The sequence below is a fragment of the Canis lupus genome, chromosome 37, assembly GCF_048164855.1.
Source record: "Canis lupus baileyi chromosome 37, mCanLup2.hap1, whole genome shotgun sequence".
NCBI lineage: Eukaryota > Metazoa > Chordata > Mammalia > Carnivora > Canidae > Canis > Canis lupus.
This window is the reverse complement of record NC_132874.1, coordinates 15974399-16000198: the sequence shown is the minus strand read 5'-3', so window position 1 is coordinate 16000198 and position 25800 is coordinate 15974399. Positions and strand designations below refer to the sequence as shown.

Below are 25800 nucleotides of genomic sequence, written 5' to 3'. Positions count from 1 at the left end.
GTTACTTAACTGTTTATGTCATCAGTAAGGTTTCTAGTCGACAGTGGGCTATTAAGTTAGGTTTCTGCTGAATCAAAAATTATACTAGAATTTTTGATTGTGCAGAGGCTCACATGCCTAATCCCTGCATTGTTCAAGGGTCAACTATATATATATTTCCATATATGTGTGTGTGTGTGTATATATGCAACAAGACAGAACACAAGTAAATGTAATACAACTATGATCCTTAATTTAACAGAACTGTTAGGAACTTGAAATTTTCTCTAATTAAGCTGCAATATTTAGTGACTTTCCTACAGCTAAACAAACCTTATATTTTGACTTAAGAGATTTAGAGGCTCAATTATAGACCAATATTAAATAAATACCCTTATAACTTCTCTCCCATTACAGTTTTCTTATTTTTATCTAAGTGCACAATTATTGTGCATTTAAGTGCACAATTACTGTAAACTTAAGCTGTATTCTCGATAGCCTCTGCCAGCTAAAAGGGATTTAGGATTAAAGAAGATTAACACAGAGGGCAAATGGAGGGTAAAACTGTGTCTGCCAATCCCTGAACAGATAACGTCTGGAAATCTTCAACTTTTCTTTGTAGAACCTACTGTAATGATATCACTCCATCGCTGGCGTTAACGTTTGTTTAAACATAATAATGATAAAACGTCTTAAAAACCACTAAGTTGTGTGAAGAGCAAAATTTAAAAAAAAAAAAAAGATCTCAAAGTAACCAAGACATATGTTTACAGAAATGAAAAGGAGAGCTTTACAAGGGGGACAGCAAAGATTGCAGTATTTAAAAAATAACAGCATTGTGCTTTGTGCTAATATTCACAAATCATTCCAAAATTAACCAACATAAAATAAAACACCCCAACGAAGAGATCAAACATCCTTGCCCAAGGCCAGCTTTGCACTGGCAGTTAAGTGGCCCCTTGGGGTGGGGGGAGAGGCAGTAGTTTCTCCCTTCCTCCAGGCTGCCCACCTAAGGGAAGGAAAGCCTGTGCTTCTACCATTACTTCGGCTCAAAGAAATTCGTTATCATTAGGGCAGATGGTCTGCTCATTCAAGGTGATTATTTAAACATAATTAATCTCTTCTAGAATTGAAATTCCAAAGCCCCTAAAATCAGTTTCGTTGTTCCCCACTTCCCTGCCCCTAAACTTAAAATGTCTTATCGGCGGTAGGAAAGTTTCCATCTCGCCCTCTCTCTCCTCTTCTCCGCAAGCCAGGGCCCTCCCGGTACCAGTCCCCTGGGCCGGGGCCCTGCAGGTGCCCAGACAGGGGGCGTCCCCGGGGGCTTGGCGGGACCCAGCCGGGCGCCCCAGGCCACCCCGCGCCGCGATCCCGCTGGGAGTCCCCCGCGATGCACCAACGAGGACATCGCTACATCCAGCTTCTTTCTTTTCCCTCCTTTTTTATTCTGTAGTAGTTCTGAACGCAGTCCCGAGCTTCTCCCTCCTGAAAGTAGTTTCCCCTCCCGCCTGGGCAGCAGAGCGAGCGGCGGGGGCGGGGGCGGGGGCTCCAAACGGAGCCAGAGGTCGGGGCCCGGGTCCCTCGGACTGAGGGATGCCCGCCGTCATCCTCCCAGAACCTACCCATCCCATCCCATCCTTTAGGGGCGCGGGAAAGTGGTCCAGGGGACCCGGGGAGCCCGGCTCCGAGCAGGCGCCGGCGGACCCCACCCCGCTGCCCGCTTCGCATCCGCCCCGGGTCCTTCTCCCCGCCCCGCCCCCGCCCCGTCCCCCTCCCCCTCCCCCTCCCTCCCCGTCCCTCCCGGTCCCTCCCCCTACCAGAGTCCAGGCCCCTTCTCTCGGCGGAGGTTGGCCCCGGTAGGACGGGGCGCCCCGGGCACATGCCGGGCGGGCCTCGCGGGACGGGCTCGGGCTGGGTCGGCCGAGGGTGGCGGCCCCGCGGCCCGCTCGGGATCACCTGCCCCGCACCGGCCGCTTACCTCTCTCGCTCCCCTGTGAAGCTCTGGCGTCCTGTGTGTTCCGTCTCCTAGGAAACGGCGGGGGTGCGCTGGCGTCTGCGCTTCCGGCCCGCTTACACCCCGCCCACGGGGGCGTGGCCAACCGGGCAGGCCCCGCCCCGTCCTGCAGGCCCCGCCTCCCTGGGCCCAGCTTCGTTAGCGCCTGCGCAGTCTCTGGTGCTCTCTGTGGGACTGGAGAAACTCTGGATTACCTTTCCAATTTTTTTTTTTTTTTTTTTTTTTTGAGAAAGTTGGTTTGTTGGCCCTCTATTCTGATTTTGGTTTTGCTTGGATTATTTCTTTTTTTTTTTTTAAAGATTTTTATTTATTTATTCATGAGAGACAAAGAGAGAGGCAGAGACACAGGCAGAGGGAGAAGCAGGCTCCATGCAGGGAGGCCCATGTGGGACTCCATCCCTGGTCTCCAGGATCACACCCTGGGCTGAAGGTGGCCCTAAACCGCCGAGCCACCCAGGCTGCCCGCTTGGATTATTTCTACAAAAGATTCTGATTCGTTCCATCTGGTTTGCAGACTTGGATGGGCAGAAGAAAGATGTATGTTTGCCTGTACTTGTATTTGCTTATGCATGTCCCACCTGGGGGAAGACTGCTCTTGGATTGCAGTCCCTTGTATTAGTCAACTCTTCAGGTATGTGTTACCTCCTAGGCCGCACTTCTTCTTTTTTTTTATATATAAATTTATTTTTTATTGGTGTTCAATTTGCCAACATACAGAATAACACCCAGTGCTCATCCCGTCAAGTGATAGGCCACACTTCTAAGTTTCTTTTCATTTATTCATTCAGAGAACCTACTAAGTACAGGTTAGAGTGTTACTGGTAATTATTCCAAGATAAACTAATGTGATTGTGTAAATAAATGAGTAAGTAGTAACTAGCCTAGAGTTGTGAGAGGAGGACAAACTTGTGTCACTGACAAAAAAATGTCCAGATTGGCTAGTAAGAAGGGTCCATGAATCAGAAGCATGAGAGATGAGGCAGTGAGGTATCCATTTAGTAATTATCTATGAGGTGTCAGCCCTGGGCTTGGTACTAGAGTAATGCCAAAGTAAACGAGACAGATTTGCTGGTGGCCCCCCTCTTGCAGGTTAAAGGAAAATAGGCAGAAAAATAAAAAGCTTTTAAAGTGCAATCATGGAGGGCCTATATGCCCAATTAGGAAGCCTAGGACTTACCATGCATTAATGGGGGAGCCAATGAAGGATTATCCATAGAGGAGTGATGTGTTCATATCTACATTTCAGAAAGATCACAAAAGCAGTAGTGGATAGGGCAAATTTCAGCAGTGAGTCTGGAGGCAAAAGAAAGAAAAGCAGGTGATGGCAACTGACCAGGAAGAATGGGTGATCTGACTGCGCAGTCAGGATGGAAACGTAAGAGAAATGGGACAGAATTTAAGGGATATTTAGGAGTTAAAATTGACTGGCCCATCTGGCTTAGGTGAGTAGTAGACAGTGTTTTCCAAAACTAAGTCGAGAAATACTGGAGGAGAAGCAAGATTTGTGGGTGAAATAGGGGAGAGATCAAAGGCCAGTTTTGAAAATTTTGAGTGAGGAAAATCCAAATGGAAGTTATGAGAGGGTAATTTAAAACAGATTTGTAACTTAGGGATGGAAGAGCTGGAAATACTGGAACTATAGCTGAAGTCTAAGGATGTGGACGAGATAAACTAAGAAAGGAGAACTGGGATTCTGGAAAACTCTTTAAATACTTTAAAGGGTGAGGAAGAAAATGGAGATGTGTGAGAGAGAAGGACTGAAAAAGAAAATTCAGAGAAGTAGCAGAAGAGTCTTGGGGGAAAAATGATATTTCAGAATGAAAAAGGTAAGTTAAAAAAGAAAAAGAAGCAAGGAGGAAAACAAGAAACGGATATGATGGTAGACTAGATCCTCTGAAGAGTCCTCCTGATTTGAAGCAACGTCATCATGCTTAAGGCACAGGTTTTAATCTCGTTGTTTCGATAGGAAGAACAGAAGATCTCCAAGCACTCCCAACTCCTCTAAGAGGTACCTGCTACAACATATGGGAAAGGCAAACCTGGCCCAAAGGCAAATCCATCTTCGGCATAGCAAGAAGACCAAGCCCTGGAGCAGTGGCCCTATCTCTGAGCTGAACCAGAGACTAGAAAATTAAGCAGAGAAACTGGGGAGGGGCCAAAGTGGAGAAAGCATGTTCAATTTAGGCACCCAGGTTTTTCACAAAATTCCGGCTAATAACCACATGAAAAATGAACCCCCTCAAATGACAAGTAGCAGAAAAAGCAAAACATATTTTTAAACAGCATAATAGGATCAAAGAAAGAATTGGGGAACTGGCACAAAATCTGCAGAAATCACTCAGAATGTAGAAGAAAGAGATGAGATAGGAGATGTTAGTGATGGACTAAGAGATATGATGGAAAGAATAAGAAAGTCTAATACATAACTAAATAAATTCTAAGAAGTAGAGAATAAAGAGATCAGAGGAGAAGCAATTTTTGCAAAATCATGGCTGAGTACTTTCTACAATCAAAGATATGAATCCACAGATAAAGAAGGCATAACAAATGCCAAGCAGGGCATTTGACACACTGAGACACAAAGTAACAAAATTGCAGAATGTCAAAGACAAAGGAAACTTAAAGGCAGCCTGGGAGAAAAGAGAAATGACCTTCCTAGAAAGGAAGAGCAACTTGAGTGACCAGAGACCTGTTCATATTAGAAATGAAAGCTGGAAGATCACATGAAAATTACCCCTCAAGGGGCACCTGGGTGGCTCAGTTGGTGGTGTCTGGCTCTTGATTTCAGCTTAGGTCATGATCTCAGGGTCATGAGATCAAGCCCTGCATTGGGCTCCACACTCAGCAGGGAGTTTGCCTGAGATTCTCTCTCTGCCTCTCCCCCGCTTGTGCTCTCGCTCGCTTTCTAAATTTAAATAAGTAAATCTTAAAAAAAGTCCCCCCTCGGGATCCCTGGGTGGCACAGCGGTTTAGCGCCTGCCTTTGGCCCAGGGCGCGATCCTGGAGACCCGGGATCGAATCCCATGTCTGGCTCCCGGTGCATGGAGCCTGCTTCTCCCTCTGCCTGTGTCTCTGCCTCTCTCTCTCTCTCTGTGTGAGTATCATAAATAAATAAAAAATTAAAAAAAAAGTTCCCCCTCAAATGAAAATAAAAATAATGAACACTTTCATTCAAAGTAATGAAATGAAATAACTGTCACACTAGAATTGTACATAAGAAAACTATTTCTCAAGAGCAGTAGCAAATAGACATGTTTTCCAGTGATAAAAAATAAAAATGAGATCTTTAGTAATAGACCTACTCTGAACGGACTTACAGAAACCATACTTTCGAAGAAGGAAAGTAATCACAAAAGGAAGGGCTGAGTTGGAAAAAGATAGTGTGGGCAAAGAAACGGATACATGTATAAATGTAAAACTATTCTCAGTGTAAAATAACAGTTATTAATAATTGTTATTAATAATAATTTATGGAGTTAATAATATGAACCACAATACAGGTTTCCCCTGCTATCCAAAAGTAGAGTGTTCCTATGAAAACTTCTGTAAGCCAAAATGGCATAAAGCAATGAAACAATTACCATTAATTTGTATGGAAAAATTTGTAAGCATTCCCAGACCCAAAAAGTAGCCTTCTTAGTTAGGCTTTTCTGATATTTAGGACGCAGCTTGCTAACAGAATAAGATGTATTCACTAGAATTGTTGTTTAGAATTTGTTGATGACCTCGGGGATGAAAATTTCAATACGGACAGGTGGTTTGGTGGAAGGTATATAGACTTTTGTTTTAATCCCTCTACCTCCTCTTACTGACTATGGTTATTATTTTTCTCTAGGCAAAGTACTCAGTATCTCTGATACTCCATGTTCTTTTCTGTGAAATGGTCTAATGATGCATAACTTTGGAAGTTGCTAGAGGAACTGAAATACTGACCACCTCCTGCTAAGCAGTCCTTTATATCTATCCTGATCCTTACAATTAACATCATCATCATCGTTAATTATTCATTCATTTCTTATTTTAATGAAATGGAGGTGAGACTGAGGTGGATTGGGTAGTATACGAGGTACGAGGAGTTGAAAATAGTTTTCCCGTGAAGAAAGGGAAAAGGGATGAATTGGTCAATAAAGGGGAGAAAAGAGACTTTTTTCAACAAGGAAGATTTCAGGATGTTTAGAAGATTGGAGGCATAACTGGTAGTGAGAAAGCAGAGAGACATAAGAGGAGGATGAATAAATAAGCAAGAATCTGAAGTAGGGAATGGGACTGTGGAGATGGACTAGAGCTGCAGGAAGAATTAGCCTCAGACAGGAGAACAATAACTCCTTCTGAAAGAAGTACTTATTATGGTCCTGATTGTGTTTGCATTTTATAAATTCAGAGTGGTGTGGTCCATACAGCTGTGCCCTGTTTCCTATTGAAGCATCATGAGTGGTGTCATTTCCTCCTTGTGTGTCTGTCTATATCTATGTGCTATTTTCTGAGAAGTTAAAGGGAAAATAAAGCTATCCATCTGCAGTCTAATTACTTAACAAGACCTCAGTGAGCACATACCATGTCTTATTAGACTCTGTTGTAGGTGCTGGGGAGTAGGATATTGAACAAGACTCCAAGAAGCCTACTCCCAAAGTCCTGTCAAGGACAAACACCTAAGGCAAGACCTGGAGGACAGAAGGAGACCGCCAAATAAAGACCAGGGGGAAGGGTATGGCAAAGGAAAGGACGGGATGGGCACCTGCCAGAGGGGGAGAATGCTATGGGACAAGTTTGGAAAAGGAGGCAAGATCCTTGTGACCCAGGGCCTTGTGGGTCTGGAGAAGAGTTTCAATTTTGTTTTGCGTGTCATAAGACAAATTCATTTTGCAGGGAATTAAGTAGGGTGTGATAGAATCAGATTTACATTTTAAACACCAGCACCCCCCCCAACCCTTGAGACTATCACTGTTCTAATTCAAGCCGGCCCGTGTCAAGTGATCCTGTTAAAACACAAGACGGGTTTCATTACTTCGCTCAAAACCCTGCAACAGCTCTCGTCTCTGTTGTGTGGTCCTTTTCATGACCCCTAAAGCCTGTAATGTTTATCAGGCCACCTTTTTTTTTCAGGGTGACCTCATGTCTTACTAGTCTCCCTCTGTTCTGCTTCAGCCACACGGGCCTTCTCATTGTCGCTTACAGTGCTCCTGCCTCTGAACACTGCTCTGGCTTTCCCCCTGCTCCGAATGCTCATCCTGCAGATAACTGTGGCTCAGTCTCCTACTTCCTTTTAGTCTTTGTTCAAAAAATCACTTTCTCAGTAAAGTCTTCCCTGACCCTCCAAACTACCCACAACCTTCATACTTTATGCATGCCCCTTTGCTTGCTTTATTTATTTATTTATTTATTTTTAAAAATTTATTTATTTTTATTTTTATTTTTTTTTAGCATTTTCTCACCATTTATTATAGCCTCTATGTTACTGGTTTATGCTGTTTTCTTTCTGCCTCCCCTCCTGGAACAGAAGCTCCTTGAAGACAGAGGTTTATGCATTTGGTCACCAATTTATTTGTCCCTTGAGCAGTACCTGACACACGCCAGGTGCTCGATAGATGTTTGTTGGATGAGTAAATGGATGTTTCCTCTGCCTGTTCTCTGGAGAATGAATTGTAGGAGGACAAGTGGCGAGGAGGGAGGCTAGCCAGGAGACATTTGCAGTCCCCTGGGTAAGAGATGATGGTAGGATGGAGAAGTTTAACAGCAGTGGAGACAGGGAGGCATTGCAGTGACCAATCACAAAGCGATCCATCCATTGATTGATTGGTTCAGTGGATCCACTGAAACCTTAGCAATCTTAGAAATGCAAGTCTTGGATTGTCCTCTGATGCAACTTGCTACCTCCTCTAATCTCAGTTTGGGATGGTTTTGATGGTTTACACTGTCCTTTTACTGAATGGCAACATGTTACTTTGTAAGTTCCTGACCAGACTCTAAATTTTACCCTGTATGTTCTGCAGTGGGGTCCCTTGTTTTTGCCTGTCTAGCATTTGCCTCTCCCTGTCAGGAGGTATCTTTGGGGAGACACCTCTGATTCCTGTCTAGGTGGTTCAGTTTCAGGGATGGCCCATGAGCCACTCAGTCTCAGTGATTGGATTATGTAGATGGGCACAGGATTGTGAGTCATGGGGGAAAAGGGCTCCTTTTCTGCTGCAGATCCTTAGCGTAAAATGACAGTCCAGACTGGCTGGGGGCCAGCCTTGCAACATGTCCTTGCTGAGGACAAACACAGCACAATGCAGGGCTGCGAGGGCATGAGACTTTCCAGGCAACAGCATTTGAGCACCTGCAGAGAGCCATGCCTGAATCTATTCTTGGTCTTTTCAGCTGGAAGAGCTGGAACATTCCTCATATTGCTTGGTTGTTTGATTTTTCCTTTCCACTAACAACTGCAAGTGTTCCTGACTTATAAGGGACCATAGGGAAGACTTACTTTTTTCTCTCACATGTTAACCTTTCCCATATTTGAAGTTTAGCTGTCCCATCTTTCCATGCCTTCCCCTGGCACCCCAGAATACAGGATGTAGGGTCATCCAGTCAGTCAGTCCAGCTCCCCTATTCTTCCCTCAGTCTCAATGCCAAATATGTGGCCCTGAAGTTCAGTTAATGACTGAGGGATCAGAACATTCCTGATTCAATACTCTTTTTACCATACTGTCCTCTATAACTATTTTCCTCAGCTCCCAACTCTGAGCCAGCTAATGTCAAATGAGTTGGATTTCAATTAAACTATTTTCTAAAGAAATTTGTTGACTATATAAGATCATGGTCAGATTTTAGATAAACTCAAAGCAAATTTTGCATAGTCAAATTTTAAGAATGATTCTACTTGCTTTAGTTTTCTTTATAGCACCTACCACTCTATAATATACTATATAATTAATTATTAATTTTGTTTATTATTTGTTTTCCCCTTCATCCCCACCAGATTATAATCTTCACAGGGCAGGTGTTTCATGTGATTTGTTCATTGTTCTACGACATCTAGGAGAGTGCCTGGCACATAGTATGTGTTTAATAAACATTTGTTAAATGAATGAATGATACAGATTCTGTCTTTTAGCAGCTCATGTTCTAGGAAAAGAATTTATATTTTTCTGGGGGAATATACAGGTTAGTAAGTGCTATATCTTTTAGATTTGATTCACTTATGTTTTTATAGAGATACATATATTTTTTAAAGATTTTATTTATTCATGAGAGACACACAGAGAGAGGCAGAGACCTAGGCAGAGGGAGAAAGAAGCAGGCTCCATGCAGGGAGCCCAATGTGGGACTTGATCCCAGGACCCCAAGATCATGACCTGAGCCAAAGGCAGACACTCTATAACTGAGCCACCCAGGCGCCCCTATAGAGATATTTTTAACAAATTGCTTCTTGGATTTGTTTTTTTGAGCAACTTCTTTGCATTAGAAGCACTTAAAATTTTATTTTAAAAAATTAACATTTTAAAAAATTAACATTTATTTCTTACTTTTTAAAATATAAACCAATTGGAAAACACAGGCAAGTTTAAAAGGAGAAAATAAATACAACTTTCCTGTGTTTACAGTTTAATATTTTGCTGGATTCCTTTCCACTTTATTTTCTAAGCTAAAATTTTATTATAAAATAAAAACTGGTATCACTGAAGAAACCAGTTCCTTAAACAAAGAGCTTCTACTCGAAAGAAAGAAAATAACTCTCTATCAATCACCAGGTAAGTAGATTAAGTAGAAAGCAAGAGTATGTGTGGTTATGTTGTATTTTTTTGTTTTGTTGTTGTTGGTTTTGTGGGTTTGGTTTGGTTTATTTTGGATGTGTTGGTCTTTAACAGTGTTCACAGCTTGTAGCTTTTTACCAGAGCAAGGGTATCAGTGTCACTCAATGATACACAGCAGCATCTTGGTCCACTGCCTCCCAGTTCTGAGGCCCTTTGCACCTTCCTCAGAAAGGTCCAGAGGCTTCTAGGGAGGGCCCATATGTAGGAGACCAAAAGATATTAAATGCAAAACACTTTATTTAAAAACAGTTTATTTGGAGTTTCAGGCACAAAACATCCCTGCGGGGGACTAGAACTGGCTGGAAGGGCCACAGGGCAGGGATGGGAACCTGAGATCTGGTCTATCTGTCAAGAAGCAGCCACGTCACTGCACTATGTTTAAACAGACTCTTCAGTTCACTTCATTTCTTTCACAAGTAAGTCTATAGAGTGTCCTGCTTCGGAGGAAGTAATAAATTATCTCCCCTCAAGTCTGTTTGCTTCTGTCAAATGGATTTGTGGAGCAGATCTTTATCAATATGTTTCTAGGTCCAGCAACTTTGTTTATGTGTTGTATTCACTGACTGAGAGGATTTTACTGTAAGATGATATATCATCAAGTTCTTGTCCTAAATGGAGTTTAAAACCCCTGAGATAGAATTTTAAAAATACTAGTGGGACATCATCAGGATGAGTGACTATTAAAATTGCAAATCCCATTCCCACCTTTTCTGATTTCTTAAAATGCACACTTCATGATTTGGGTTGCATTTGGGGGAGATTATGTTTTTTAAAAATCTCAGCAAATCAATGCAGCTTTTTTTTAGGCACAGGAGGCAAAGTTAAGCTTCATATTATAAGAACACCACACACCAATCTTTGATTGGTCAGCATAGTTTTTAATCAGCTTCCTGCGTAGATTTTAGAGGTATTTATTTTGTTTCATGTTTACTTAAGTTTCAAGACTCACAGGTTTTTGATAGAAACGAGTTTTATTTAGTTATAAAGTAAAAGTTAGACTTAGCCCAAACCATTTGGTATTTTAACATCTCATGCTTATTGTTTGTTTGCTTGTGAACAGTCCTTACAGAGCCTAAATCCTGGGTGAATCAAGAAAAGTAAAGTAGTTCTTCCAGAGGAAAAATGTTCACCCATTCAAGTAAAACTATAATCGCAAAGACTTAGCTGTTAAGGAGCAGAAAGCTGACTCAGGCCGCCAAACTCAGATGAAGTTCAGCAATCAGCTATTTCGAGGGACCCCAGAAAGTGGCTGGGGTGGGGCTGAAGATAGGAGGACTGGCTGAAAATCCATAAAAGAAACAGACTCTCAGATCCTGTTCTCTCACTCCCAACCAGAGGCTGCCCTCCCTCGGACAGAAGAAGGCCGGACACAGGACCCGCTAAAATAGGAACATTTAGGGAGCTACTTGCATTCCGAGTGGTGAGACCCCAGGCCACTTTCTCTGTTTGGCTTCCAGAAAGATGGCTTCTGGCTTATGCCATAGGTAATAGATGAGAACATTACTCTCTGGGGAAGTGGATTGGAACAAGAAGAAATCCTGCAGATACTGATAGTTAAGTCCCCCTAATTTCACAAGTGCCACCCCAATAAGGAATGTGAGATGCCAGGGAATTCTGTGACTCAGAGGAGACGAAAGCAACACAGGGAACATTAAAAGAGAAAACAAGCAGAGCAAACCAAAACAATAACTAATATTCTCCAAGACACAAATGGGAAATGTTATATCTATGAAACAAAGATGATCCTATAAAAAGCAATATTCAGAAAACAGAGAAGAACTCTTAGAATATAATACTAGAACTCTTGGAATATAACACTTTTTCAAGCAAAAAAATGAAATCCAGGGGTGCCTGGGTGGCTCAGTAGGTTGAGCTTCAGACTCCTGGTTTTGGCTCAGGTCATGATGTTATGTGTTGCAAGATTCAGCCCCTGTTGGGCTCAGTGCTCAGCGGGGAATCTGCTGGAAATTCCCTCCCTCTACCCCTCCCCGCACACGTGCTTGCACATGTGCTCTCTCTCTCTCTCTCTCTTAAATAAATGAAAATGAAGCTTTAAAAAATAGTTGGCCATTTTACTGGCTGCTAAATCTTTCATTTAGTTTAATTTACATTTCCCTGACAACGAACAATGTTAACATCTTTCCATGTTAGCCATTCATATGCTTTCTTTCGCGATGCACTTGCTCCAGTTTCTTGGCAATTTTTTTTTTTACTGTGTTGTTTGTCTTGTTGATTAGCTTGAGTTCTCTATGTAGCCTGCATATAAGTTCTTTGTGAGATACACGTTTTGCAAATATTTTCTCCTTGCGTCTTGCTTTTTTATTTTCTCAACAGTGTCTTTTGAGGAGATGAGGTTTTAGATTTTGATGTCCTATTTATCATTTTTTTTGTTAATAGCTAGTGGTTTTTGTGTTTTAAGAAATCTTTACTTACCACAAAGTCACAGAGATATTCTCCTGTGTTTTCTTCTTGAAGCTTCATCATTTTAGCTTTTACGTTTCGGTCTGTACTCCATCACAAATTAATTTTCATGTGCAGTGTGATGTAGGGGTTCAGGTCATTTTTTCCCCAGGTAGATATCTAGTGTACATTAATTTTTAAAATGTTAAATCAAACTAAGCTGGGATAAACCTCACTTTTTACATATAAACATATTTATATAAATATAAAAGCATATATTATAATAAACATTTACATATTATATTTATATATTTTAAAAAATATCTTTATATTTACATAAATGTTTTACATATTTCTGGATTCAATTTAATAATATTTGGGGAAGGATTTTTCAATTGTGTTTATGAGGGATATTGGTCTACAATTTCTTTCTTGCAGTGTTTTGTCAAATTATCATATTGTGGCTGTGCTAGACTCATGAACATAGCTAGGGGCTATTCCCTCCTCTGATTTCTTGAAAGCATTGGAGTAGACGGATTTGATTTCTTCTTCAGATGTTGGATAGCCTTTAATGGTGAAATTGTTGAGGCCTGAGGTTTTCTTTGTGGGAAGGTTTCTAATTACAAGTTCATCTTTTGAAATAAACGAAGGGTTCATAAGTTTTATTTCTCTTTGTATTAGTTTTGGCAAGTTTGTTTTTCAATAAATTTTCTCATTTCATCCCAATCGTCAGATTTCCTGGCTTTCAGTTGTTCATATTTTTCCTTACTATCCTTTTGATGCCTGTAGGATGTATCTTTATTGTGGTTCTATTTTTTCTAAACATTTCTACAGGATATAGAATTCTGGATTGACACAGTTTTTGTTTTTGCAGAATTTTGATGATGTTATTCTGTCCTCTATTATTTCTGAGGAGATGCCAAAAATTATGTTTATCATTTCCCCTCATTTTTTGTCTGAGGATTTTTAAGATCTTTATTTTTAATTTTTCAGCTGTTTCACAGTCTGGTTTTCTTATTATCCTTTCTGAGATTCACCAAGCTTTTTGAATCTGTCTGTGGATGGTTTTCACCCATTCTGGGAAGCTTAATGGACTGTTGATTTTTGTTTTATGCAGTCATTTCCTTGCTGACCTTGAAGTTGTGCATGCTTGGTATTACGCTTTTAAAGACGAGTTTAATTTAGTTTTGCTGTTAGTTTTGGGGTAGATTCTTTAGAACTAGGATATAACCTTTACTCTTGTGGCCCTTATAGGGTTTTGGCAGGAAGCCTGCAGTGTTTACCAGACCCTTGTAGTTTGGTGAGATGCAAACTCCAAATTTGGTCTCCCATGCAGTGGGAGCAGCAGATTCATTGCTCTGGTCTTGCAACTTTCCAGCTGTTGCTTTACGTTGGTCTACTTGGCATCTCATCTAGGCAAGCACAATTCAGGGTTCAGACAAGAATTTAATGTGAATTTATGCACAGATTTAGGACATTCTCTCTGTGGCTTTTTATTTTCCAATACTCCTCCCTCTCCTTCCAGCTGCTTTGCCAGTCCCACACTCCATCCTCTGACAAGCCAAAGACACTGCAGTGTCTGCTCTGGTTCTAGCCGCTCCTCCTCGTGTGGGCTAGGGCATGCACTCAGCAGAGGAGCTCTGCTGCAGAGCTGCAGTCAGTGTGGTTCCTTTCTTTCTCTCAAGGGTCAAATGCCCTCCAATGTTTACCTAAAGTTGGTGACTTTCCGGAACCTTCAAGTAATTAAACTTTATATTTTCCCAGAGTTTAGAACTGTTACCTGAAAGAGAGTGAGTCCAACACAAGTCACTCCGCCATTTTCAGAACAAAAAATTCAAGAATTTACTTTTAAGTATCAATACTTCAAAAATTTCAAAGCAATATTATATTTTCTGACTCCCAAATATTTCTGTTCATATTTTTATGAATTGACATGTAGATATATAATGGCAAAGTGGCAAAATATGTACTTAAAAAAACATTTTATTTATTCAAGAGAGACACAGAGAGGCAGACATAGGCAGAGAAGAAGCAGGCTCCCTGTGGGGAGCCTGACGTGGGACTCGATCCCAGGACCCTGGGACCATGACCTGAGCCAAAGGCAGATGCTCATCCACTGAGCCACGCAGGTTCCCCACAAAATATGTATTCCAATTCTCACATAAATCAAGATTTCAGTGATTTAATAGAATCGTTATTCTTGGAATTCCCTCATATACTCCCATCCTTGTGTTTTACATTTTTGTTTCAGCCTCAAATAATTGTTTTTTAAGTGGTTAAATCTTAGTGGAGGTTTCTTTCAATTCTTTTTAAGGGATCGAATGCTCAAAAGTCTGTATATTTTTAACTACCAGCATATTTCTTATCAAAGACTGGCAGTATATCCTTCAGTACATGATCACTATCAAGACCTTGGCTGATCTAGCAGCTTCATGCTTCTTTAAGACTGTGCATTTCACATTTGAGCTGTTCAATCCCTAAGAAGATAAGCATTCTTGAAGAGGATGGCATTACATGGCCTTCTCAGGACTTGCAATTGATAATACTTTGCAAGCCTAAAGGTAATTATGAACCTCTGCACTTCTTAGTATTTAAGATCAGCAATAAAGTAGTTGAGAAGTAGAACAAGAAAAACTTAACTCTTGCATATGCCCTATATTCCAGAAAGAAAAAAAATATGTTCTATAAAATATATATCTTTTCAAAAGTATATTTGGTGACCCAACAGAGGAGTTAGTGGGGGCAATGATTGCTATGTGTTATATTCATGAGTAATGGCTAGGTAGCAATGCTGTATATTGGAAGAGCATTTCACAGTCTGTGGATTCCAAGTATCATTATATGCCAGTGATTCTGAAATGTGTGTCTCCAGCCTGTGCCTTCATCCTGAACTCCAGGCTCATATGCCCAACTGCCTATTCAATGCTTCACATAGAAATCTAATAGTTTGAACTTAACATGTTCAAAACTGAGCACTGATACTCTCTCCTTCCACCATTTCCCCAAAGTGCTCCTCCATCAGCCTTCCCCATCTCAGCTAATGTCAGATTAAATATTTAGTGTGTCATCTTTTGAATCTTCTCTCTCTTGCTCTTCACATTAGCAAAATCCACAGGCTTGGGGCAGCCCCGGTGGCTTAGCAGTTTAGTGACAGCCTTTGGCCGAGTCCCACGTCGGGCTCCCTGCATGGAGCCTGCTTCTCCCTCTGCCTGTGTCTCTGCCTCTCTCTCTCTCTCTCTCTCTCTCTCTCACACACACACACACTTGAATAAAAAATTAAAAATCTTAAAAAAAAAATCCACAGGCTTTACCTTTGTGATATGCCCTGAACTTGACCATGTCTTACCACCCCTTCAGCCCGTAACTCTGGCCCATACCAACATCATCTCTCACCCATATCATTGCAATAACCTTCCTCTCTGTTTCTACACTTACCCCTCCTCAATCTATTCCCAGTGCAACAGCCAGGGCAATTCTGTTAAAAGACAGATTAAGACCTTCTGCTCAAAACCCTCAAATGTTTTCCTATGCCAATCCTATGTCATAGTTCTTACTAAGATCTAAAAGGCTCTACCCTACCTATACTAGTCTCCCCTTACTTATCCGAGTACAGCAAACTGGCTGTTCCAAACATGCCAAACACTGGCTCTTCTCTGTGCTGGAATGCTCTTATCCCATTTATCTACATGGCCCGCTTTTGCATTTTCTTCAGATTTTAACCCAAAGGGCTTATTCTTAGTGGTCTCTCCATCTAAATGTGCATACTTCCTACCAGCACATCCCTTATCTGCTCTGTTTCCTTACTTAGCAGTTATCACTATATGCCATACTATCTATTTCCTTATTGAGCTTTTGTGTATCGCCAATCTCCATTACTGGAATGTAAACTTAGCGAGGGCAAGGCTTTGAGCTAGTTGTCCTCTGCTCTATCTCCAGTGTCAAGGCAATGTCGAGCACACAGTAGGAGCTCCAAACATATTTGTTGAATGAATATACAAAGCATTGCCACAACTGATCCTTAAAATTCTATCTCCATTTTACTGATGCAGAAAGTATATTCAAGGTGATTATAGGACTTAATCTAAGGCACACAGCCAACTTTAAAGACAATTATTATAAATGGCTTTTAAAAAAAATCTAGATTCGGAGGTATTTCCATGGCACTACACTACTCCATCCCAAATTCGAGACCAGTATATTCCTGAATCATCTGAATCCAACGAGGAAATGTAGATGTTGTTTTTGTAAACCAATAAGAGAGGATTTTTAGATGTCTCTATTTCCATATTATTATACTTCCTCTGAACTAGTAACAGATTTTTAAATAATTGAGGTGATATTTATATAATATAAATTAGCCATTTTAAAGTGAATAATTCAGTGGCATTTAATACACTCATAGTGTTGTGCAACCACCCTCTCTAGAAATACAAGATTTTAATCCTTTCTTTCCCTCCTTCCATCTGTGGTTCCTTCCTTCATCCCTTCCTTCCCTTCCCCCTCCTTCTTTCCTCGTCTCCTCTCTCTTTTTTTTAGATTGTGCTATGACAAATGTAGAGCATAAAGTCAGAAGAAAACTTAGAGAACCCAAATTCTTTTCTGTGAATCAGTTTCTTCTGATTAATTAACACTGTTATTTTTTTTCTACCATGTTCACTGGACTATCACTAGCCTCTAGTACTCTTAGGGCATTAGAAAAAAATATCATATAAATAGCACAGTGACATAAGCATTTCTTATGTGTGATTAGTTATTACTATTCACAGCATCTTCTTGATGCTTACATTAGACTTCTTCATAAAATTTGGTTCACATTATCTAGTGTCTGCTAAGGGATCTCCTTAGTCTGCAGGCTTTCTGCAAAACTTTAATTTTAGACTTACAAAGTCTACTTTTATAATTTAATTAATTATACATTTTATAACATATTGATATTTTATATAAATACTATCTATTCTTGTGAGTTTGTCTCAGGAACATGCCGTGCTCTGTCCTGTTTTATGACCTCGCAGGGGCTCACTTTTCCCAAAGGCTCTCTCTGTCCTCCATCTGTCAAATTTTCTCCACACTCCAAGGCCCAGGTTTCCTTCTTCTTTGAGCTTCTTACCAGCAACTCAAAGTGCCACTGATTTTCTTGCCACTCTGATTTTCTGCTACTGCTCTTATTGTCTCCACTACATGATTGATCACTCAATTACATTCTGTTCTGTCTTGCTCATTATCATTTCATCACTGGCTACTCTGGGGCCCCATTGCCTTTTCCATCAACAGAGAGGGTGAGACTAGATGTCCTTGAAACTTTCTTCCTGCTCTGAAAATTCTGCTTATAAGTAAAGTTTTTTTCTTTTTGGATTATAAACTTCTTGAGATAGATACATATGTTTTAAAATTCCGCAATGTATTGTGTTCAGTACCGACAAGGATTTCTTAAATTTCTAGCCACTATAAAGATTCACGTTTCTGTGTATTTAGAAGTGTGATACGACTCCTAGAAATGGTAGTGATCCATTAGGTCAAACTAGTAGAGTTATAATGTTCAGGTCTCAGAAGTGGCAGTCTTGCTACTTGTTCTGCTTACAACATGCCCAGAATAAAGTGTTCCACTCTGGCAGGCTTGCCTTAGGAGAGCGATCTTTAATCTGGATAAGAACAAATTAGGGTAGACTCTGGAAACCATGATGTAGGAGGTATTGAAGGCATTTAGCCTGGATAGGAAATGATTAATAGGAGCCAAAAATACTGTGTCCAAATGCTTAAAGATATAGAATGAGGTCTCCTTCTGCCTGTGTCTCTGCCTCTCTCTCTCTCTCTCTCTCTCTGTCTCTCATGAATAAATAAATAAAATCTAAAAAAAAAAAAAGATATAGAATGAGGCAAGAATTATTTTGGGTGGTCCAAAAGATATATCTAGGACAAATGGATGGCTTTTCATGCAGAGGCGATTTCAGCTTAGTATAAGTCACAACACGTTCAAAAGTTTCTTATAAGTTAGCTATTATTTAACATTAGAATGAGTTATGTGCCTCATTGGCTCTATCGATCAGTTGTATGGCTATTGACTCAATGTCCGCTCTATGCCAGCACTGTTTTGGACATGAGCAAATGGTAAATGAGATAGTCAGGGACCTGCTGTAATAGACCATACATTCTGGTGGGACAGAGAAACAATAGGGGAAAACAAGCAAAAACTCCACTATTAATATAAAATGTCCACGAAGAAAATGAGACGGAGCATGGTGATAGAAGGGAGGTGGAAAGGGAGCTGGATAAGAGTAGATGGTCACGGAAGCCCCTGTGAAGATGACTCGAGCTGAAATGGAAATGACTGAAAGAATCAGCCATGTAAGTATCTCAGGGAAGGACATTCCAGGCAGTTGGTACAACAAGGGGGGATGTTGGAGAGCCCTCAGCCAATGACCCTTTGATGGTTCAAATGTATGTGTCCACCAGACTAGGCCCTGATCCCCAGTTGTTTACTAAAACACTAACCTGGATGTGCTGTGAAGGTAGTTTGTAGATGTGATTAACATCCGTACTGAGTTGACCTGAAAAGAGATTACTCTCTGAAAGTGAGCGGGTCTCATCTAATAAGAACACCTTAAGAGCAAAAAGTTTCTCTGAGAAGAAATTTTTTTTAAGAGTTTTATTTATTTATTCATGAAAGACACACAGAGAGAGGCAGAGACACAGGCAGAGGCAGAAGCAGGCTCGCTGCAGAGAACCCTTTGTGGGGCTCCATCCCAGGACCCCCGGATCATGACCTGAGCTGAAGGCAGACGCTCAACTGCTAAGCCACCCAGGCGTCCCAGAAGAAGGAATTCCACTTCAAGACTACTGAGGTAGAATCAAATTCTGCTGAGGGTCCAGCCTGCCAGCCTACTCAAGAGGTTTCAGACTTGCCAGCCCCTACGTTGCACAAGGCAATTCCTTATAATAAATCTGTGTGTGTGTGTGTATGTGTATATAGTACCTGCATACATATATCCACACATATATGGGTACATCCACGCACCTATAGGTGTATATCCTCTTGGTTCTGTTTCTCTGGAGAACCAGGACTTATATAGACCCCTTCCTGGGAGCTTCTGCATATCCTGGCATGAGGTTCTGTGATTCCACAGCTGATTGAGTGGGAGTGGAGAGGAAACTCTAACTGCTTATGATGCCAGAATTATTTAGGGACCAAAAAAGCTGTGAATGGAACTTTTAGAAAATATTCCTATTTGGCAGATATCCTTGCTGTCTATTGAGTCCTACAGTGTAGCAGGTAGCCTACCATCACAGATGTCCAATAAAAAGAAATGGAGATTTCATCCCTTACTCTGTTTTTGTGTTTAGAATTGATTTCTTACTTGGGGCACCTGGGTGGCTCAGTTGTTGAGTGTCTGCCTTTGGCTCATGTCATGATCCTGGGGTCCTGGGATCGAGTCACATGTTGGGCTTCCTGCTCAGCAGGGAGCCTGCTTCTCCCTCTGCCTGTGTCTCTGCCTCTCTTCTCTGTGTCTCTCATGAATAAATAAATAAAATATTTAAAAAAGAAGAATTGATTTCTTCCCTTAGAATTTCCCTTGGAGAACAGATTAAAGAAGAGGTGGTAATTATAGGAGTTCAAATTAGATTTTTCCATTCTTTGCTGGATTAAAGTCAACATATTTATGTTTTTTAAGAACTTCCATATCTACAGTCCAAAGAATACTCTAGAAATTCAAGGTGAAGTGCATGATGTTATCAGCCAGCAGCCATTTTTGATTTATAATCTATTATAAATACCTGAGAAATCACCTTGAAATGGTCTTCCTGGCATTTGCACAAGTGATACAGGTCACTGATAGCATTTGTTATTGTGTCTCCACTTGCTACTCCCTTCAAACTTAGCAAATGGCTCATTTCACCGACTCAAGGCAACTTTCTCACCAGAGAACTGAACCTCCAGGGTCCCCTGACCATGGTTGACAACCATAGATGTATCTCCAGTATTTCCACCAGCAGTGCAGAGTGTAGAAGCATGTCATTAGCTACCAGACAGCTAGTAACAGAGTAAGAATTATAGATTACTATGGTAAGCTTATCATTTTGATGAGTAGACAAAGTCTTTTATATTACCTTTGCATATTGTTAGTCCTCTTTTCTTCTCCATATAAAATGTTTTAGTTTTTATGATGCATGATCTTATCTAAATTATTACATTATTATCAAATTTTGTCAAAATAAATCCAAACTTCAAAGTGTGCGTGTTCTAAGCTGTGTTTTATGGATAGACAGTTTGTAAGTTTGAATTGAGCCTTTGTCCCAAATTAATCCTGAAGGAATCCAAAACAGGGGATGTGTGATAGAAATAGATATTTGAAATGTTGGAGTCTCACCTCCTGTTTCCTTGAAAGGGTGTGCTGAGTCCCCTTTTTAGAGGGCTTAGCTTGCTTCGTGGATTCCAAGGCCCATGGAAAAGACTCTATGGTGACAAAATACTTTTGCTTAATCTGATGCGCTTTTTTTTTTTTTTTTTTTTGCGATCTTGCCCTCTTTTTCCCTCTATGGGTTGCTTCTGAGGAAACTTCTAGAATACATCCTATTTTCTGTCCCCCCTTCACTTTTATTTCAGATTGTAAAGCACATATTTCCTACGTTGCTATACAAGTCTTCCGAGTAATTTAGAACATCTGTCTGCAAGCAAGAAGGAGAGATTCCAGGTACCCTAAGGGAAGGATCCTCCAGTCTTCCCACAGAAGGAACTGCCTACTGCATCTTCACAGTGCACAGAAGTGCTAGGTCCAAACACCAGCCCCCACGAAACAGCTGTGCGCACCCTGGAAGCAGCATCCTTTCTTAGCCTCACTATTTGCAATTGTGCGTCAAGACCACACCCCTAAACTCCACACTGCAGTACTTTTGATCCCATCTCTGTGTGAGATTACATCTAATTATTTCTAGACTTTATCATGTTCCATCTAAGTCTTTTTTTTCTAGCTAAATATCCCTGGTCCCTCGTTGCCAACTTTATCAAGTGTGATGGTTAATTTTATGAGTAATTTGACCAGGCTGTGATCCCCAGCTGTTTGGTCAAAAGTTAATCTAGATGTTTCTGTAAAGGTACATATAGATGTGATTAACATTAAATCGGTAGACTTCAAGGAAAGCACATTCCTCCTCTCAGGTGGGTGGGCCTCATCCAGTCAGGTGATGGCCTTAAGAGGAAAGACTAAGGTTGCCCAAAGAGGCAAGTTGGCTTCAAAACTGCAACACAGAAACCTTACTTGAGTTTCCAGCCTGTTGCTCTATTGGCTCAAGGTGACCACAACATCAGCTCTTGCCTGTGGATCTGCTTGACAGATTTCTGACGTGCCAGGCCCTACAATCATGTCAGCCCATTCCCTAAAAATCTCTCCTCTCATGCTCTCTCTCTTTTTCTCTCTCTCTCATTTTCTCTCTTTTTTATATATTTCTAGCAACTTATCTATTGGTTCTGTTTCTCCGAAGAGCCCTGACTGGGCACCTGGGTGGGCTTAGTGTTTGAGTGTCTGCCTTCTGCTCAGGTCATGATCCCAGGGTGTTGGGATCAAGTCCCACATCAAGCTAACCGCAGGGAGCCTGCTTCTCCCTTTGCCTATGTCTCTCATGAATGAATTAATAAAATCTTAAAAAAAAAAAAAAAGGAACCCTAATACACCAAACAACAAACTATTTTCATTTTCCCATCCTCCTCACTATTTTCTGAAAATGGTTCCGGTGACTAACACCTCACCTAATATACACACTCAAGGTATAATGAGCTCAAGGTAGAGCAGTATCGTTTCCACCTTATCCTAGCTCCAGGATCAGCATATGATTTAGTGCTTAAGAACAGAAACTTGGCAATAGAGAGAGCTGCTTTTAAGCTGCCGTCTTACAATTCTGTGACTTCAGTTACTAAACTTCTTTCAGTCTCAGTTTCTCAAATCTCTGGATGAGGAAAGTAATGGAATGCATCATGGTATTTTGTGTTGTGAGAATAAAAAAGAAACTCCCCTTCAAGGAAGGAACCAGTCGTCCTTTGGCTTTAGCAACAGGTAATCCCAACTGATCAATGACTACTTGTTACAGTTACCAGTAAACCAATCGGTAAAGATCACACTTCTTAAAAACAGCCAATTAGCAACAGCCTCACAGCAATGATCATCCTTCTGAAGGTCAGCCAACCAACAACTGTCTTACCTGAATTACTCTGTCTCCAGAGTTAAATATCAACCCAACCCTAAGACCTGTGCTTCTGAACATACTCAGTCCCTGAACTTGACATCTGCCTAAACCCTATACAACTCTGCTTTGCTCAGAGACTGTGTGGTTCATAAGCACAGCTCTCTCTTGTTCAGCAATAATTTCAGCTTTTTGTTGCAGGCGTTGAGCGGTGGTCCTATCCTTTGACAGAGGATAAAATTGGGTTGTATGTCAAAAGTATTGAGCATAATGCCGGCATTGAATAATCACTTAAGAAATATTATTTTGAGTACTCTAGACCTTGTTTTTTTTTTTTTATAACAGCTTGAGTTACAAAATTATTGAGAAAGTAGCACATACATATCTACATAAATTATTTGGAATTATTCTGAACATTTGTCTCTTCTCCCCCATTTGTTAATTTGTTTATTCAATCGTATAAGGATGGACTCATGGATTTTTAAAAATATTTTGTATAATACAAGACTATTTAAAAAAAAATGATTCTGGCTTTGGCCATTGGGACTTCTTGCAGTTGATTTTTGTGACCTTTTGACATGATCCCATTGTTATGGAGTTTTGTTTTTCTTTGTTTGTTTAGCAATTACCTTCTACCACCACAAAATGCCCCAGGCTCATCTTGTCCACCTGGAAGTAGAGGGGGGCTGTTTACTGTAGCTGTGTAAGACTCTGGCACACAGGCAGCAGGCTAAGATCTCTTTAGCCAAATCTAACAGCATAGTTGAGAAGCTCTCCTCTACTTGCAGACTGACCATGGGCAGCCTTTAGTGTTCTCCATTCTCTTCTGCTTTTTGCAACACAAGTTCTCAAGTGTCTCAGCTTCATTCAGGGGTGGGTGTTCAGTGGATGTCCATTCTAAAATTAGCAAGGGAGAATTCTTAGAAACATCATTATATTTTTAAATTTCCAAAATATTATAATGTATGTGATCATGTAACCTTCACTGCTACATAACATGCTCTTTAGCATGTCTTATTTCTCTTGCTTACTAGAAATCTCTTGACAGCAGAGACCACATTTTGTGCTTTTTTGTATAATTCCTATTCTGAGCACTTAGCATATAGCATATGGTGAATGAATATATTTTGTTGAATATGTCACAATTTTTTTCAATCATTTTTGCAGATATGTTCTCTAAGATGAACTTGATTTTTTTTTAAATCATAAAATCAAAATGTAAGGTTGTATGTATCTTTATCTTAAAAGACCCTGTTAGAATTCCATGATGAATTGTGATATTCTTGCAACATGGACAGTAACACCCAAAGCAGAAATGGATGGGTCTTTGTTTGGAGCTAGCACTTAAGCCTGAAGACAGAGACTTCCATAGATGACTTTTGTACATCCCTTCCTGGTGTCGTAATTCTGGGTGTCCTTGACTTAAGGGGTTTTATTGCTACCTCTTGGCAATAGCCAGAAACGATCTTTAAAAGCATAGTGCTTAGCGTGGTTAAGAAAAGGAATTCAGGTGGCTTGTGGAAACCTGGATCAGTAATATAGCCTATTGAATGGGCCATCTGGGGACAGAAGGCTTTTTCGATTGGGGTTTTTAAACCTCACCCTTAAGAAGCATTATAAAAGAGAATGTTTATTTTTCCTCATGCAGAGGTCTCCGTAGACAGCCAGGTGGCATTTTTACTCAGTAGTGTCCTTCTGGTACATCAGTCAGGAGGGTCACAGGTGGCTACAGTCAGAGAGGGGCTGCTTCAACCTCTTCTCCCTACTCCCGCAGCCCCAGAATGCCTCATGTTTCAAAAGATGTTTCAGACAAACCGTAAAACACAGCGCTATATGGGTAGCTCAGCTGTCTGAGAGAGGATCCGAAGATCCAACTCTAATGGGCTGATTAATGGAAAATCCATTACTGTTGTAGGATAAGAAGAATATTTCTTTTGCTTTAACCAAGTGGCATGGAAATACGAATAAATAGGGTGACTGCCAGCGGAAGAGGTAAGTGGTGGGCGCCCTGGTTGTCTGTTCTGTGTGGTTTGTAAATAGAAATGTTATAGAGTGATTTTTCGGTTTTTGAAGTGTTTGCTAAATTTATCTGTGATATTTATGCTTTAAAAAATGATAAAAATATTTTCTCTTCCACTGAGTAGACTACACAGTGAAAATAATTTTTTTCCTTATAGAAGTTTAACAACCAAATCATTTTATGTAAAGACACTTTTATTTTTTTAAAAATATTTATTTATTTATTTATTTGAGAGAGAACTTGAGAGTACAGCAGGAGGAGCAGCAGGCAGAGGGAGAGGAAGAAGCAGGCCCCCCACTGAGCAGGGAGCTCGACAAGGGGCTCTATCCTAGGACCCCAGAATCATAACCAACTGAGCCACTCAGGTGCCCCTGTAAAGACATTTTTAATACCCTAGTTCATCAAATCTCATTTACCATATTTTGAACAAGAATGAAATAATAATATCCCCACTAAGTAGGAGTGCCAGATAAAGGATACCCAGTTAAATTTGAATTTTAGATAAACAATGAATATTCCCTGTAGGTCCATGCAATATTTGGGATATACTTTTGCTCAAAATATACTTGTGGGGCACCTGGGTGGCTCAGCGGTTGAGCATCTGCCTTCGGCTCAGGGCCTGATCCCTGTCCCAGGATCGAGTCCCACATCGGGCTCCCTGCATGGAGCCTGCTTCTCCCTTTGCCTCTGTCTCTGCCTGTGTGTGTGTGTGTTTGTGTGTGTGTGTGTGTGTCTCATGAATAAATAAACAAAATCTTTAAAATATATACATATATATTTATATATACTTGTTATTTATTTTGAATGTTACAGGAAATCTTTTATATTATTTGTTAACTTTGGCAACACTATCAGCAAGGCAAATTTTTCTGGAAGAAATTTCAAGCTATCAATATAGCATTTTTAAATTTTTCCTTTTTAAAAATTTTTAAATTTTTTTATTTACTTGAGAGAAAGAGAGAGAGAGAGAGGAAAAGAGAGAAGAGAGGGATGAGCAGACTCTGCACTGAGCAGGAAGCCCAAACATGGGGCCTGATCTCACAACCCTGAGATCATGACATGAACAGAAACTAAGAGTTGGATGCTTAACTGAGCCACCCAGGCACCTCTCAATATAGCTTTTAATAAAATACATTGGCTTTTATTTACACTGTGAAATCAACTCCGTATGATGCATGGAATAGAGATGTTGTGTCTGGCTCCTTTCATCTCATTGGCTCACAGCCTATTGCAATCCACCCCATAGAGCCCCATCACACCCCAGAAATGGCTTTTGTCATGGTCAATGGTGATTTCCATGTTGTCAGATCTAATGGACACTTTTCTGCCCTCATCCTTGACTTCTGTGACCCCCTCCACTCTCCTGCTCTTCTACCTATCTGACCATTCATTTTCTTTCCTCTGCCAGACTCTCCTACTCTAAC

General features: G+C 40.6%; 1 protein-coding gene and 1 long non-coding RNA gene across 7 annotated transcripts in view; one reads left to right on the top strand and one right to left on the bottom strand.

The window, feature by feature from the left end:
- Positions 1-2073, bottom strand: part of MAK (male germ cell associated kinase) — a 56724-nt gene extending 54651 nt beyond the window's left edge. For 5 of the 6 annotated variants that reach the window (XR_012025411.1, XM_072813814.1, XM_072813817.1 and 2 more), the window contains exon 1: positions 1797-1951. The gene's annotated coding sequence lies outside the window, so the exon portion shown is untranslated. The other variant, XM_072813815.1, reaches the window with a different exon arrangement.
- Positions 2074-10053: 7980 nt separating this feature from the next.
- On the top strand, positions 10054-23379 carry LOC140626208 (uncharacterized). The gene is made up of 3 exons (XR_012025410.1): positions 10054-10202; positions 11122-11206; positions 20786-23379. It is a non-coding gene; the product is annotated as an uncharacterized lncRNA (long non-coding RNA).
- Positions 23380-25800: the final 2421 nt, after the last annotated feature.